At 43.7% G+C, this 15,082-nt stretch overlaps 1 protein-coding gene across 1 annotated transcript in view; it reads right to left on the bottom strand.

Annotated features, from left to right (window-relative positions):
* Positions 1–14,632, bottom strand: part of CCR6 (C-C motif chemokine receptor 6) — a 52,617-nt gene extending 37,985 nt beyond the window's left edge. Inside the window, exons 1-2 of the mRNA XM_073627497.1 lie at positions 14,568–14,632; positions 10,839–10,899 (exon numbers count right to left, since the gene is read on the bottom strand). The gene's annotated coding sequence lies outside the window, so the exon portion shown is untranslated. The remainder of the gene's footprint in view (positions 1–10,838; positions 10,900–14,567) is intronic.
* Between the last annotated feature and the right edge of the window lie 450 nt (positions 14,633–15,082).

Below are 15,082 nucleotides of genomic sequence, written 5' to 3'. Positions count from 1 at the left end.
CGAGTTCCCGCTATGCAGAGATGTGAACGGGGCTTGACAGCTGACTGTTTCTGTCCACTCCCTTCAATGTACTTGTATAAAGATGGCCATCTACTATGCAATCTGATTGTATATATGTGTATTTAGTGAGAAGGGTGATCACTGATTGATTACATTTCATTTAAAAAAACATGCACCTGGGAGTATAAAGGAGTATACATTTTTTTTGGTTGCTACATGTTTTTTTTTTTGTCTTTTTTTGTCCCGTCTGCCCTCTTTTGTTTAAATTGTCAGACGCAGTTTTTCTAACTACGACGGCTTATTCTGCCTCCTTGTCCACAGCTACTCCTCCCATAGCCCCAGCATCATGCATTGAGGGGTCAGCTAAATTGTTTAAAAACAGCGTCAGCCACTTGCTTCTTGAGGATGTACAGGTATTACTGGATTCTAATGTTGGTTCTGAGAAGTGGAAGGGAGTAACATGAGCCTACAGAGAGGGAAGAACACTGAAAAACAACAAATTGGCAGTCTTGTTCCCCCAACTGCAGCACATTTCCACGTTGGCTCCAGTTATGATGAGGATGGGGGGGATGCTGAATCTGATGATGATGTCATTGACGTGACTTGGGTGCTGCATAGAACAGAGGAGGAAAGTGAGGGGGAGAAACAACCCCAACGAGGCAGGATGTCCTCATGAGGCAGGCATCATAGAAGAGTATAGAGCAGCCACCCTATTTCATCAGATTGTGGAGCTCTTATCTCCTGGCCCACTTTCCACAGCTCAGCTGTGCACATGTGTAGCCGATCGCACTGTTGCAATTAGCAATCTCTGCCGCAAGCAGATCAAGTGTGGCAAAAACACCAGCCATTTGGGTACCGCATGCTTGACAAGACATTTAACCTCCCACCACTCACCACAGTGCCTGAAAGCCACACACAAGGGATACAGTTCTTCTCCTCCTCTCTCCTCAGCTCTCATGTCTAACCCCACTATATCTCTTGACCTCTCAGCAGCCTCCACTGACAGGGATGGTGGTATAGCAAAGGCTGTCACAGATCCTTGCAACATGGCTGCCAGCAGCACACCTTTACCTTTTTGAGTATAGCAGGCAAGTTTCTCTGTCCCAGCTGCTGCAGCGAAAAAAAAATTTACTCCCTGCCATTCACATGCCCAGCATCTAAATTCTAGCTTGTCCAAATTGCTGGCTTTACAATTCCTGCCTTTCTGTTTGATGGATTTTGCCCCCTTCTGTGAATTTGCAGAATGTGCTGTACCACAATGGTGGGTTCCCAGTTGCTGTTTCTTTTCACGTAAGGCCATTCCAGCTCTTTACCATTACTTGGAAGGCAATGTTTTGGCATCGTTGGGCAAGGCAGTCAGCCACAATGTCCACCTTACTGCTGACTCTTGGTCCAGCAAGCATGGTCAGGGACAATATATTGTGTTCACAGCACACTGGGTAACTCTGCTTGCAACTAGGAAGGATGCAGGAGAGGGCTCAGTGCTGGAGCTTGTTTTGTCACCACGTCTCCATACAGCCGGGGGTGATGATGCAAGATCTGTCAGCTCCACCCCTCCTCCTCCATGCTCTCATCTGCTGGATAGTCCTATGAACCACCAGTACCCCCTAAGCGTTCAATGTGCCATTCAATGAGTCAGGCTAAAAGATGCCATACAGTGCTTCAGCTGTTCTGTCTACGGGACAAGAGCCACACCGGAGCACAGATTCTTTCAGCTCTGCAGGGGCAGGCTCAGAAGTGGTTCACGGCATGAAAGCTTGAGCCAGGAATGGTGGTGTGCGATAACAGCACTAGCCTTCTGTCCGCCCTTTAACAGGGAAAGTTGGCACATGTGCCGTGCCTGGTACCTAAACAGGTACCCAGGTTTGCAAGATCTTCTAAAGCAGGTCAGAAGAGTCTGTAGCCATTTCAGGTGGTCATACACAGTGTTTGGTTGGCTGAAATTCAGCAGGAATTCCCCCTGCCTGTAAACCGACTAATTTGTGAACTCAACTTTGGCAATGCTACAGCAGCTGCACATGCAGCAGAGGGCTGTCAATGAGTACCTGTGTGAGTATGGCACAAAAACAGGCTCAGGGCACCTCAGCTTTTTTTCCCCACGCCAATGGCTGCTGATAAAGGATGCATGCACTGTACTGTCACCATTTGTGGAGGCAATAAGGATGGTGAGCGGTGACAATGCATGCATCAGTGACACAATCCCTCTTGTGTTCCTGCTGGAGCCTACTCTGTTTGGCATCTGCATAGCATCTTCAGCTGCATCTTCAACACCACAGAACACACAAGAGGAGAGGGAGGAGGAGGATTCTGGCAGTTTTGGAGGCATTGAAGCAGAGGAAGACATACGTAAAACCTTAAGAGATGGTTTTCAGTCCCCAGAAACCTTGGGAGTCGTACGTGGCTGGGAGTAGGCAGTCCCAGATACTGTAATCCTCAGTGACCCTGAGGACTCTGCTTCTTGTGCCTCCACAAAATTGCGGTGCATGGGCTCCCTTATTCTTCAAAGCCTGAGAAAGGACCCGATAATTAGTGTCATTAAGGATAAGGATCATTATTGGTTGGCAACCCTCCTTGATCACCGTTACAAGCGGAAAGTCTCGGAACTCATCCTGCCCTTGCAAAGGGAGCAGAGGATGAAATATATTGAGGAAACCTTAAAGAGGAGTTTGTGTAATACCTTTCCAGACACTGGCAGGTTACAGTCTCATGGAAAAGCTAATTTTGAGGCTTTTGTTGATCAAAGGGGGAGAAGGATGCCGCTTCAATGATGCATTTCAAAAATGTTTCAGTCCTCGGCACCCAGGGCTCTCAGCTTCAACATCCCATTGGCAGCAACTGCATCAAATGATGGAAGATTATATAGGGGCAAAAACAGACATGAGAGCTTTCCAGTAGATGATCCACTGGGCTTCTGGGTCATGAGAACAGACCACTGGCCAGAACCTGCCTAGCATGCAATTGGGCTGCCCTGCATCCAGCGTGCTTTCCGAATGGGCATTTAGCGCTGCCAGAGGTTTTGTGACAGACAAAATAGAGCATCTGTCCACAGACACCATTGACCGGCTGACATTTTTAAAAATGAATCAGTTCTGGATTAGCAGCAGCTATCAAGCCCTGATGCTGATGTCACTGATTTAGTGTTATTGGGATCTTGAATCTCTGCAAGACTGTCTGGGCTGCCTAGCTTTGTGGGTGTTGATTTTATCTTGAAGTAATTTTTTGGTATAGGGTTCATGGGCAAAATTAACACCCAAGGACCAATTTTTTCACACCTTTTTGACAGTTGCATCATATTTCAATTTTTTACAGCAGGGCCTTGCTTTCATCAAGAGTACCTCTAAAAGGTTACGGGGTGAAGACACCAACCACATTCAAAGACCAATTTTTTCACACTTGTTTGCCAGGGCCGTCAAATTTTATTTTTTGACAGCAAGGCCTATTCTTGCTAATATCAAAGTACCTCTAGTAGGTTACAGAATGAAGGCACAAACAACACCCAAAGACCATTTTTTCTGCAACTGTGTGACAGAGACATCTAATTTAAATTTTTTACAGCAAGGCCAATTCTTGCTTTCATCAAGAGTTATGGTTATGGGGTGAAGGCACCTGCAACACCCAAAGACCAATTTTTCTGAAACTGTTTGACAGGGGCTTCAAATTTCAATTTTTTTTACAGCAAGGCCAATTCTTGCTTTGATCAACAGTACCTCTATTGCAGTGGTTCTCAACTCCGGTCCTCAGGATCCACTAACAGGCCAGGTTAGCAAGATAACTGAAATACATCACAGGTGATATCATTTGCTGCTCAGTGATTGCACTATTCTAGTCTGCATCTCCCCAAGGTAATACTTAAAATCTGGCCTGTTGGTGGGTCCTGAGGACAGGAGTTGAGAACCACTGCTCTATTGGGTTACGATGTGAAGGCACCACCAACATCCAAAGCCCAATTTTTCCACACCTGTTACTTTTATCCAAAGTTTGCTAAAGAGACACCAGACTTTATCTAAAAAAAATGTTTAATCTTGGCCTTAATGTACTATAATTTGGCCTCTTCACATACGCAATTACTGTGGTGCAAAACTTTGTTATTTCTATCCAAAGTCTGCCAAAGAGACACCAGAATTTATCCAGAAAATCTCTAATCTTGTTCCAAGTGCACTAAAATGTGACCCCATTATACAGACTGGCTCCTCAAGCCATTGTTTTCAAAATAGAGAAAGCTTGCAGGGAAAATAGGATTTTTATAACAGCTTACCTGTAAAATCCTTTTCTTGGAGTACATCACGGGACACAGAGCACCATAGTAATAGCTATGTGGGTTATACGCCACCTATAGGTGAATGGACACTGGTACACTCAAAAAAAACAGGAAGTCCCCCTCCCTTTATAACCCCTCCCATACAGGGAGTACCTCAGTTTTTGTAGCAAAGCAATTTATACTTATAGAGGGGCGGGATCTCTGTGTCCCGTGATGTACTCCAAGAAAAATCCTATTTTCTTGATCGTACATCACGGGACACAGAGCACCATAGTAATAACTATGTGGGGTGTCACAAAGCAATGCCACTGAGGGGAGGGAGACACAAAGCAAAACAGCCGCCGTCAGGCGTGAGGACCTATACTGCTGCCTGCAGCACACTGCGCCCGAAGGTGGTGTCCTCCTGCCATCTTACATCCATTTGATAGAATCTTGTGATTGTAGGTACTGACGACCAAGTTGCAGCCTTGCAAATCTGAGCCACAGAGGCCTTGTGATGCACTGCCCATGAAGCACTGACTGCCCGGGTAGAGTGCGCTTTATTCTGAAAGGGAGGAACCTTTCTTTTCAGACCATAAGCCTGACTAATCATCTGACGAATACACTTAGCAATAGTAGATTTCGATGCTGCCTGGCCCTTTCTAGGGCCTTCTGGCAACACAAACAAAACATCAGTTTTCCGTATCTGAGCTGTTGATTTCAGATAGGCCTTAACTGCTCTCAATACATCGAGAGAATGCAATCATTTTTCTTCTGCAGTGCGAGGTTCTGGAAAAAAGGAAGGTAGGGAAACATCTCGATTCAGATGAAAACCAGATACTACCTTTGGTAAAAAGGTTGGGTGAGGATGCAGCACTACCTTATCCTTATGCATGATTAAGTATGGCTCTTTACAGGAGAAAGCAGCCAACTCTAAAACTCTTCTTGCGAAGGTTACCGCAACTAGGAATACTCATTTCCTTGTCAAAAAGAGCAAAGGAATATTACATATAGGTTCAAAGGGTTGTCTTTGCAACACTGACAAAACCAGATTCAAATCCCATGGGCACAAGGGTGCTATAACTGGTGGAGTTATCCGAGTTACCCCTTGTATGTATGCCCGGACTAAAGAATGTAATGCAAGCGGCCTTTGGAAAAATACTGCCAAGGCCGAAATCTGACCCTTGATCGTACTCAAAGGCAGCTTCATTTCTACTCCTAACTGTAGAAAGGCCAGAATTCTTCCTATGACATACTTTCGAGGATGCCAACCCTTGGTTTCACACCAGGTGACATAGGCCTTCCAGACCCTGTAATAAATGGTCCTGGAGGCTGGCTTTATGGCATTAATCAGGGTGGTTACTACTGAACCTGAAAGCCCCCGATTCTTTAGATTATGGGCTTCAATAGCCACACTATTAAATTTAGCGACTGTTAGGCAGGATGGAATACCGGTCCCTGCGACAACAGGTCCGGACGAGATGGAAGAGTCCATGACTCCCCTACTGCGATCCCTGCATATCAGGGTCTTCTGGGCCATGCCGGGGCTACTAAGATTACCGGCTTCCCTTCTTCCCTGATCCTGTGAAGCAGCAGTGGTAATAGCTGAACTGGAGGGAATGCATACATCAGTGAAAATTGATCCCATGGGATCACTAACGTATCTATTCCGAGTGCAAGTGGATCCCTTGTTCTCGCCACAAAGTTGTCCAACTTCTTGTTGAACCTGGGCGCCAACAGATCTATGTCTGGCGTACCCCATCTTTGGCATATGGCCAAAAAGACATCGGATGTAGAGACCATTCTCCCGGCAACAACTGTTGTCGGCTCAAGAAATCTGCCCGCCAATTTTCCACTCCTGGAATGTAGACTGCAGATAGGCAAGGAACATGTTTCTCTGCCCAAGACAGCATATGGTCCACCTCCCTTTGGGCTGTGTGGCTTCTGGGGCCCCCTTGGTGATTGATATAGGCCACTGCTGTGGCATTGTCGGATTGTATTCTGACAGGAGAACTCCGCAACCTGAATGTCCAGGCTATTAGAGCCAGACGTACTGCCTGAATCTCTAGGATATTGATGGGCAAGGTCTTCTCGGACTCTGACCACTTTCCTTGAACCATGGTCTCTTTTAGAACTGCTCCCCAGCCCCATAGGCTGGCATCCGTTATTACTACTCTCCAGGAAACTGGAATGAAGGATTTTCCTTTCTGTAAATTCCTGGTTATCAACCACCAATTGAGACTCTGGCGTACTTTTGGAGCCAGATTCGTTGGACAATCCAAGGCTTGGATCTGTTTGTTCCAAGCAGACAGAATACTGTGTTGCAACAGTCTTGAATGAAACTGGGCATAGGGAACCGCCTCAAAGGAAGCTACCATCTTCCCTAGTAATCTCAAGCAAAGGCGAATGGAAGGACCCTTCCTTGCCTTGACCACCTGGACCAGCTCTCTTAGAGCGTTGACTTTTTCCTGAGGCAAAAACACCCTTTCCTGGGTTGTGTCTATGACCAGGCCCAAATACTCCAGCCTTCTTAATAGCCGCAAGGATGATTTCTCTAGATTGAGAATCCAACCCAGGTGTCCCAGATAACTAACCATTCTGGACACCCCATGGTTTAACTGTGCTATTGACTGATCTACCAGTAGCAGGTCGTCTAGGTATGCCATGACTGCTATACCCTGGCCCCTTAGTCTTGCTAGTACTGGGGATAGAACTCTTGTAAATACTTGGGGAGCGGTGGCTAACCCGAAGGGCAAGGCCACAAACTGAAAGTGGCGTTGATCTACCGCCAGCCGCAGAAACTTCTGGTGAGCAGGAAAGATTGGCACATGTAGATACGCATCTTTGATAAGTATGGATGCTAGAACTTCTCCTCCCCGTAGGGTGGATACAATTGACCGGATTGACTACATTCGAAAGGAGCGAAGGAAGTGATTCAGATCTTTGAGATTTAGAATGGGTCTGACATATCCATTTGGTTTTGGTACCGTAAAGAGATTTGAATAAAACCCCATGTCCCTCTCTTCTAAGAGGACCTCTATTATTACTCCCTGAGACCTTAACCGGTCCAGTGCCAAAAATAAGGACTTTTTCTTTACTGGGTCCCTGGGAACGTTTTGATCTTAGAGATGGTGGAAATTCTTGAAACTCTAGTTTGTAGCCCAGGGCTACCACAGAGGGGACCCATTTGTCTTGGATTTCCTTTTGCCAAGTTTCTGAAAACCATCAAAGTCTTCCCCCCACTTGATCAAGTGGGGGCGCCCCTTCACAAGTAAGCCTTGGGATTCTGTTTTGTGGACTTCTGACCCCAGGGCTTCTTCTGGCCCTGTGTTTGGTTATAAGGCTTACTCTTTGCCCCAGACGGTGGAGGCCATCGTTACTGCCTGGAGGCTGTTGCCCCAGGCATGGGGGGAAGTATATTTGAAAGAAGGACGTTTATTCTTTTTCTTAGCTGGCAAAAGGGTACTCTTACCCCCAGAAATCTTTTGGATATATTTATCTAAATCTTCCCCAAATAATCTTTCTACATGAAAGGGAAACCCAACCAAGAGCTTTTTGCATGGTAACTCGGCTGACCAGTTCTTTAGCCACAGAATCCTACACATATGTATCAACATAAGCGTAAGGCGAGACGCCTGATGGATAGAATCCTTGATAGCATCCACTGCAAAACATAAGGCCCTAGGTAGCTCAGCTAAACTTTGGGCCTCTTCAGTCTGAGCAGGAACTCTTTTAATAACCTGCTTGAATTTGTCCCTAAGGGAATGACGTATGCCTATTGCTGCTACTGCAGGTTGTGCTACCGCACCAGCTACAGCAAATGAGGCTTTAAGCAGAGATTGTAAACTTTTCCTCCATAGGATAAAGAAGAGAGAACTTCTTAGGAGGAGAAACCTGCTTATCTGGGTGATCCCAATCAGCATAAATCAGTTGCTCCAGTAATGGGTGCATAGGGAAAGCATGTGAACCCTATGGGGGTCTTGGTGAACCCAAAGAGGATTTGGAAACATCATCCACCTCTGCAGGGGGCAACTTATATCCAGAATGGACCAACTCCAAAAGGGATTGGATTAGCAATTTCTGAGATTGCAGAGTTGAGAAAGGTTCTTCAGATGCTGAACCCTCAGAAGAGGAGTCATCCGAACTTCTTTCTGCCTGATCCCCCAAAGGTACCCCAATACACCCTACATATTCTGGTTCCAATACTGGAAGGTCAGGGGTGGGAGAGGGGGATCTGCCGCGTGTTCTCCCCTCCTGGGAGGAAGATGCGAGCATATCAGCTATTTTCCCTTCCAAACCAGCCAGAGCCAAAGCCAAATCGTCCTTAGTGATGTATGAAGAGGCTGAAATGTTGGAGGTAGCCACAATGCCTGAGAGTCTAGGTGGCTCAGACTGGCCAGAGGCTCCTAGTCTTTCAGGGGACGACTGAACTGGGGACATGCGACTAGGAGCCTCAGACTCTGACCGCAGGGACCTTGCGCTCCCCTCTGTTGTATTCCCCTTTTTACGGGAAGACATAGTCCTATGCACAAAAAGCAAAGGTACTAACACAGTGCATCTACTGCCAAGCCTTAGTCTAGCAAATTAATAATATGCCGCTATGAATGCTCAGTCTAAATGCTGAGTAACACGTGCCCTTTTAAAAATGCCTGTATCCAAACACCCATACAGCTTACATGCCCTTGTATGCTCTGTGTCCCTCCATCAGCCAACCAGACACTTCCAGAGTGAAATGCATTTAAAGCTAGTAAGCCTTGCGCCATTTCCACGTGCATGCATCTAAGCTACGCCCCATATTCTTATGATCCGCCCCTTTTTAAAAAAAAAATAAACTACTGATGGCTGACAGAGCGGAGAGGAAGCAATCCTGTCCGCAGAAGCCTTTGCTGACACTGAGCGTAAGACAGGGGAAGCCTGGAATGTTGGAAGCCAAGTATGTTGCTTTTACACCCTCTAGTAGCAAAACACAGGCAAGGCAAAGCATACTCACAGAAGAAAGACCAAAAGTGAATCATATATATATATATATATATATATATATATATATATATATATATATATATATACATTCCTTAGGATCTTTCTGATTTACCCGTCCCGCCGCAGGACTGGTGGAGATTATCACAGACAGATCCAGCCTTCATCCATCACGATGGGCCGTATCATGACAGCCCTTTGAGGACTGGGTCCCCCTTTACAGGGTCCACTCCCTTAGACCTGTACAGCACCCTGCCAGACAACTATTTGGCTGTATAAACATGACCAAGGTGCCAGATCCCAGGGTCCAGCTCTCAAAAGAGAATGCATTATAGGCAGGAACCTCGTTTCTTCTTTCACGAGGCCCGGGTACCATCCATTTTGGCTTTCAGGCACTTTGGATGGATCCGTTTGCACAGCCCCTTGATCACGTCAGGGCTTGCTCAGCACTCTTAGCACTTCATCAACCGTGACCAACACCTGGCGAAAAAGCTGAGGTACTCCCTGTATGGGAGGGGTTATATAGGGAGGGGGACTTCCTGTTTTTTTGAGTGTACCAGTGTCCATTCACCTATAGGTGGAGTATAACCCACATACTTATTACTTTGGTGCTCTGTGTCCCGTGATGTATGATAAAGAAAATCTATTTAAATGTTATTTTTTTTTCTTTATAAATGTCAGTTTTGCTGCAGCAGGTTCTATACATGGTACAGATGCACCACTTTACAGGCAGACTAAGGGGACCCCCCCCAAGCACTGTATTTAAAGGAATTTTTCATTTTTATTGTCTCACTTTAAGCATCATTATAATCCCTGCTCCTTTAAAAACAAGCTTTTTTTTTTTTTTTTTTTTTAAATTGCATTTTTACATGTCCCCCTGTGCAGTACCTGGGCCCCCATACCATTTTTATGGTCAATAACTTGAATGTAAGCCTTCAAAATGGGGACTTTTGATTTTTCCTGTTCGAGTCTTCAATGGGGTTCATTGCTTGGGTCCGAACTTCTGTGAAGTTCGAGAGTTCTAGTGCAAACCGAAATGAGGGGGTGTTCGGCCCATCTCTAATCCTCAAATGGAAATCCTGAAGTTCCATCAATCACAAATGATATTTTGTACAAATTAATTACATAATAGTCAATATTAGCTGCTCTATCATGTAACGTCGGTATGAATACAACAATATATCTTGGACACAATAGTAAGCTGTGTGTATACAAATAACAAAAAATAAAATAAAAAATCCAGTAGTATATTTGTGGTCTAAGCAATTTCATAGACAACAGTAACTGGTATAATCAAAACTGGTGGGAATGGACATTGGCAGGCTTGAGTGACCTTTGGAGTTTAATAGAGATCCAAGACTAAATAGTCTATTTAATATTTTTATATAGACTCATTTTTGCTCCTTTAATGTGTAACTTCACTATCTCATTCAATATTGACTATTTTTAGGGCCCTTTCATACTGATGCGCCTTTGCCATGCTAGAATAAAGGTGAAGGGCAGGGCATGAAATGTCCCTGCCCCCACCAACTGTGGGATTGTGTCAGACCTAATTTAAAAAAAATTTAATTAAGTTATTTAAAAAAAAAAATTAATAAATAATAATTATTATTAAATTACTTACCTTTGATTGGTTACTGAGATTGACAGTTGCCCCAAACGGTCCTCTGGCACGAGAATACAGCCTATAAAAGCAAGAGGATGCGTCATTACTGGGCAGAAGACGGCGAAGATTTGAAGAGGAGCACATCCCACCCTCCCTCCCTGTCGTGGCCTGATTTATGAGGTTTTATATCCTTTCTCGAAAAGGGATAATTGTTTTGGTTTTGATTATATAGCTTGAGCTTAAATGGCTGAGCTATTTATATATCTTTATATTGATATATTATTATTATATTTTATTTTAACTCACGCTAAGTGTGTTGATTATTTCTGATTTATTAAAAGTTGATATGACTTGATTTATAATTTATACCTATAAATAAAAGGCCACGGCCAATTTAAACCACAGGTATTTTATGAAGTATTATTCATTCAAATATTATAATATGTTATTTAATATTACTGGTTATTGGTTATGACTACGATCCCAAGCACCTTTCCAGCGTGACAAAAGCGCATCAGAATTATTTCCCTTAAAAGTCTATGAGACTTTTCACATCACTGCGCTGTATTCTGAAAAGTCCTGCAAGTGGCATCTTTGGTGAACAGCAAAATCCCAGGTTATAATCTATGGTGCGTTTTTGGGGTCACATTACATGTTTTAAAATAAAAAGATGCTGGTTATATAGCTAGACATACGCACCCGTACCTCCATGGTCTGCCCCCTCTTCTCTCTGGTTTTTAGTTCCTTTCTGTCCCACCCAGTTTTCCTGCCCCCTATCCCTCTGCGGTATCCTGTGTAATGACAGGGCAAAATTGTGGGCTCTGCTCTGCCCTTGCACTGGCGGCTTGACCACTTGAGCAGAGAGGAGCTTGGTGACCACAAGTGAGGTACAGGGGAGCACTGTATGTGTAGGTATCTGCTTGTTCAGGATACCTGTGGGTTCTGGATCCTTAACAACCACCCCCCAGCGTCCTAAACAAGCAATAATTAGCCAGTATTAAGGAACCAACACCCAACGGCATCCTTAACAACCAGCTATTCACCACTTATGCGCTTCCTGCAATGCATTTTAAACGTGCTTTGTCTTTTTAAAATATGCATAGTGCATTTTAGAAGTGCTGCAGTGTGAGGGGTTTGGTGAGGGGTGGCAGGCTGGAGCTGGAGCTGGAGCTCACCCAATGATCTGCTGTATAGCAATTTAAAGTAAGTACAGCTTCCTTAAATACTGTTCACAAATTGTGATAGATGTGCACATGCCTACATATGCCACATAATTTACACTTTATCAGGTTTTTTCACATTTACATGGCGCACTTATTCATTTCTTTACAGACACTGAGGAATGCATAAAGGCAAAAAATGTCCCAGTTTTTGTATTGCCCCCTCAACCCCCTTCATACTTATCTCAATCTAACCAGCGCTGTGCTCGTCTGCCGCAGCACTTGGCTCCTGCTTATGTCAATCAAAATCCTGCGAGCAGAGAGCGGGAACAGGGCTGAGCCACACTATGTGTGTCAATAGACACACACAGCCCGGCTCAGGATCGAGCCTGTAGGTGTTCCCCCATAGCAAGCGGCGTGCTATGGAGCACACAAAAAAGAGGAGGAGCCAATTGGTGGGGGACACAAGAAGAGGAGGTTTGGGGCTGCTCTGTGCAAAAACATTACACAGAGCAGGTAAAACATATTTGTTATTTTAATTGTAAAGGAGAATTGGGAGGAGTCAACACATATTGATGCTTAAACATTATTTATATTGTAGAATTGGAATGATGACAGAAATATTGTAGTTTACAGTTATAGCACTACACATGTTGTAGGTTATACACTTCTTCAGGCAGAAAGTTAATATTTGTCAACAAGACACTTTTTCAGAGAGAGATATAACATGAACTTTACCCTTTTGTATAACTTGACCCTCCCTCCTAGATTGTAAGCTCTAACGAGCAGGGCTCTCTGATTCCTCCTGTATTGAATTGTATTGTACTTGTATTGTCTGCCCTAATGTTGTAAAGCGCTGCGTAAACTGCGTAAACTATATAAATCCTGTATAATAATAATAATAAAATTAACTTTCAGACCACAGAATGCCTGAGGAGCACTTTCCTTGGAGGAGGTATCAGATTACTGGGTAACCTTTTGATCCCAAAAGTCCTTGCATTTGACCAGCTGCTGGGAGACAGTTCCAAGAAGCTGGCAGAAAAGCCCTGTTAGGGCTCTTTCACACGGAGCGGATCAGTGATGATCCGCCCCGTGAACACCCGCTTGCTCAAGGGGAACGCTCCGCCGATCCCTGCTGAGCAGGAAGATGACAGGTCCGTCGCTGCACACTGTGCAGCGACGGACCTGTCAGAGCGCCGCTCTCCCCCATGGGGGATCGGATGATGACGGACCGTAGAGTCCATCGTCACCCGATCTGATCCGAAAACGGATGGAAAAGTAGGGTTTTTGGCTCGACCTATTCCCACAGTGTGGGCATTTTAATTGATGCAGTCCCTGCTATTTAAGCACTTCTTTGTCAATATGGCTGCCCGAGATGTTCATCTGGAGCCCATAATAGGGGAAAAATTAGCCTTCAATGACCATCTGCCAGTCTGAAGAAATGGCACACAGCCACTTTCAGGTTGGTGGCTAAACTGCAGCCCAACTCCTACCAGCAAACGAAGTATCGGATATTCGCAAGGGTTCTAACATTTTATCAGTCTAGCCAAAACCAAGAAAACATTGGCTTGGCATGCACTTTAAATTAAACCAGGGGTCAAGGGAATTTTTAGAAAAAAAAAAAGTTCTGACAGTATAGGAAAAATGCATATACCCAAATATCTAAATGTTTACTCTTCACTGCATTCCTCAAAGCACCCCCTGCAGGGTCCAATGGCATAAACACAGATTTTTTTTCCCCCCTGATAATTAACAAGCTGAAGAAATGTCAAAGTAGAAAAAAACCCTTATATAGCTGTTGAATAGTTTTTTGAGTTTCAACTAAGAATAACAATGCATCATCAGAATAGAGGGCTATCTTTTCAAGATTTTCTTGATCCCATCACCTCCTCTAAGCTTCTTTTAAAAGCTGCAAACAACTGCACATTGCATTAGTGACAAAATGGCATTCTCTGTAATACCTTATAACAGTCTACGTAGCCCTACATTACCTGTGCCTACCACTTCCCTTCCTGCATGTTTGCAAGACTAATATTTTCTCTTTCACAGTAATGTTTTATGGATGAAAAGCTGGTGAGGTATTGCTAATTTTTGTTTGCACAGCTAATATTTTCTCTTTCACAGTAATTTTTCAAAAGCTGGTGAGATATTGCTAATTGCTGGATTAAAAGCTGATGAGGTATTGCTAATTTTTGTTCACTCAAAGAATACCGTGGACAAAGCAGAACACCTGTTACATATAAATTACAATTGTAAGGGTTCATCCAAAACTCAGATTTCATTTGAAGCTGTAGCTTTCCTTTATTTTGTTGAGAAAAAAAATCCTGGGTTCATCACTTCCTCCTAAGTGATGACCTAGTTATATACAGTATTCACAGGTGTCCTGGACATTCTAGCACTTCCATAAATTATAAAGATAATGTACCAAAAAAGATTAATTGTCAAATGTAATACCTTACATTTCAGAGAACAGATTCCGTTAAGCAACAGCTTTATATGCAAAAATCAATATATGTAAGTAATTAAAATTGTTATAATGCTGTGCCAATATATTAGCATGATATATAAGTATAATTTGTCACTGCACCTGTCACCGATGTCTCCTGTTGCGTCGCCCGTCGATTGTGATTTGTATAAAATAGGGCAGGAAACCACTTTAAAATGTATAACTTCCTTAGAGTAAAAATGCAAGACCGTGTGATGCAAAAATATAACCTTTTAAGGCAGTGATCTTTAATTACTGTTCTTTTACATTTTATACCTTTACTTGCAGCATAGGAAAAATTGCATGTCAAAACATTATAATGAATAATATAGTTACAGACATAAGAGAGAAATTACATATTTCTGATCTAATGGGCATACTCCTACAGTTTATTTTAAAAAGTGTGGGGACCAACAAGCGATTGGCAGCTTGAGGCTTTAGAGTTTTTCTTTAATTATTTTTAGCCAATGGAAAGCTAGTTATTTGGGGGTAAATGCACAATATGTGTGGTTTTGTGTGTTTTTCTTTTTTTGCAAGTGTTCATGTATTTTCTCTTTCAGGCGCTCCCATTGAAGTCTGTTAGGGTCAAAAACGCTTGAAGAGTTTGTAGCTCCAAA

Source organism: Aquarana catesbeiana, linkage group LG04 (assembly GCF_042186555.1).
Source record: "Aquarana catesbeiana isolate 2022-GZ linkage group LG04, ASM4218655v1, whole genome shotgun sequence".
In the NCBI taxonomy this organism is placed as follows: Eukaryota; Metazoa; Chordata; class Amphibia; order Anura; family Ranidae; genus Aquarana; species Aquarana catesbeiana.
The sequence above is the reverse complement of the archived record's forward strand: the minus strand, read 5'-3'. Positions and strand labels throughout refer to the sequence as shown.